Source organism: Mus caroli, chromosome 19, assembly GCF_900094665.2.
Source record: "Mus caroli chromosome 19, CAROLI_EIJ_v1.1, whole genome shotgun sequence".
Taxonomy (NCBI): domain Eukaryota; kingdom Metazoa; phylum Chordata; class Mammalia; order Rodentia; family Muridae; genus Mus; species Mus caroli.
In genome coordinates this window covers 27,577,338-27,580,165 of record NC_034588.1, presented here as the reverse complement: position 1 = coordinate 27,580,165, position 2,828 = coordinate 27,577,338, and positions in this window count along the sequence as shown.

Genomic DNA, 2,828 nt, shown 5'->3' with positions numbered 1-2,828 from the left:
TTGAGATGTTTATCCCAACTTCACAATTCCATTAATAACCTGTTTCTCAAAATGAGGTCCTTCTATACTTATATTTTAAAAAAAACTGCATAAAATTTACTCTATACAGGCTTATAATAGCTAGATATGGGAACAAAAAAGGTGCATTTAAAGTATTCCTCCCAAAATTCTTGTGAGAAATAAGATCATCAGGAATTACCAGACATGTTTTAGACTTTCTAATGTTATAAACAAAACAAACAAACAAATAATAGTGAGCCAGTGTAATGACTTAGCAGATGGGTGTTTGCCTCATCTCTAAGTACCTGTGTTGAATCCCCTGAACCCACACGGTGGAAGATGAGAACAAACAAAAGTTGCCTTCTGTGATATGCACACATTCACACACACACACAAATAAAAATTGTAATTACAAGTTTAAGTAGAAGGTGTTCTAGTAAAAATAACATAAAAATTTTCAATGTTCATAGGATATAAACCCAGACCCAGGAAGTAAATGAATAACATTCATAAGGTTTCCTCCACGGAGAAGCAGGTCGGACACTGAGAAATGCATACTGTGGAGAGTTAGAATAATTGGCTTCCTTGGAAAGCTGCCCGAGCAAACACTGTTTCAATAATTCATACACATTGAAATCTCCTAGATTATCTTTCCTTTTTAAGATTATCTATGGATTGAAACTTCCTTCCATGAGATAAAGATTCTGCAAATCTAAGACCATAAGGGTTGATAGGTCTCTAGGACAGATAGCAGGAAGCTATGACATAGAGGTAATGCAAAGAGATGGCTTAGGCAGGAGAGTAAAGAGAGAGGAGACACCGGATTCAACTAAAGATGAAAGACAAAGAAAACACCAGCTTCCAAACAAACTAATATTGAATTAGCAACTAGGATGCCCGCCCTTCCAGGGTAGACTCTCCCACCTGAGCTCAGCCCTAACCCACCACCATCCTCGTTAGCATGTCTATTTATGTTATCGTTCTTCAGCTCACATTGTGGAAGTCCTGTTGGTGAGAATGTCTGAGTGTAGCTTCCGATGTTCCTAGCAGACAAAAATCTCACAGCAAAACTCTCTGATCCTCTAGCTCTTAACAATCTTTCTGCTCCCTTTTCCATAATGATTCCTGGGCCTTAGGTATGGAGTTGTATTATTGGATCATAATATCCAATTGCAGTTTTTCCATCTGTCTTTAGCACTGATCCATTTTCCATGGTCCTGACTTTGCATACATGCAGAGTGAATATGCTAGACCATTTCTGGACCTATTGGCACTGTTGTTCTGTTCTGTTTCTATTGCTCTCTTTTGACCCACTTGTACTTTGCATTACTTCCAGATCAGATCACCTTTGTTTGCAGAGCCAGTTCCCTTGCTGTATCAGTCACATGACTCTTCTATAAGCAATGAGCAGATACAGAGCTTTCCACCTCTCATCTGCCGCCTCATCTTTCTGCCTCTTCCAACATATATTCCAGAGACCTCCAAGGAGAACACGTTAGAACTTCCTACAACTGAGAAATCTGTTTAAATTGTTTCCCCCTCATTTGTATTCTTATCAGAGTGGTATTTTGAGGTCACTTTCCCATAAGCCTTCACAATCTCCCTTGGTGGCATTGGGTTTCTATATGGCCATTGTTATTGTTTATAAAAGAAATGCTGCTAACTTGTCTTCAAACACTTCTAAGTTAAAAATATCTTCATGACACTATGCATTTCTAAATTTAAAGTTTAAGTCACAAGTAGCTCTTTAAAAAGCTTTAAAAGGTAGTCTATAGGAAGAACAACAATATCAACCAACTAGAGCCGCCAGAGCTCCCAGGGACTAAACCACCAACCAAAGAGTACACTTGGAGGGACCCATGGCTCCAGGCACTTATGTAGCAGAGGACAGCCTTATCTGGAATCAAAGGGACAGGAGGCCCTTAGTCCAGTGGCGACATGATGCCCCAAGGCAGGGGAATGCTAGGGTGGTGAGGGAGGAGTGGGTTGGTGGGTGGGGGAGCTCCCTCATAGAAGCAGGGGGGAGGGAGGGATGGGACAGGGGGATTGTGGAGGAGAAAATGGGAAGGGGGAAGACATAAAAAAATAGTTCAGTCTTACTATAAACATCACTTTACAAATCTTACCCTAATTCCTGCGTCATTGTGAAAATGAAGTCTTGAATCAAAACCAACAGGGGTTTTGTCAATGACTTTTTTATATTCAAAAGGGAAAACTGTGAAGTATATTTGTAATTAGTTCTATTTGATCTACTCATTTGATAAATTGAAGAATAAAAAGACAGAACTTAAAGGAGCCTATTAGATTAATAAACTTAGAAAAGCCCTTCAGGGTAAGACAGCAGACTAGCCACCTGCTCTGCTATTATAGAAACCCTGGTTTTGATCTTGGATCTACTTAAGATGTCCTCAGCATTATTTGTAGGAATCTACCTGGCAGTACTGAATACTTAAGAATGAGAAAACTCAAAAAAAAAAAAAAAAAAAAAAAATTAAAAAAAAAAAGGGCTGGAGAGATGGCTCAGTGGGTAAGAGCACCCAACTGCTCTTCCGAAGGTCCAGAGTTCAAATCCCAGCAACCACATGGTGGCTCACAACCATCCGTAACGAGATCTGACTCCCTCTTCTGGAGTGTCTGAAGACAGCTACAGTGTACTTACATATAAATAAATAAATCTTAAAAAAAAAAACTTAAAAAAAAAAAAAACTTTAAAAAAAAAAAAAAGAAAAGAAAACTCTGTTATCCTTGTGGACAGAAGCCTTGCATAATCCTCTGAGAGGCTCCACCCAGCAGTTGACTGAAACAGATGCAGAGCTACACAGCCAAAC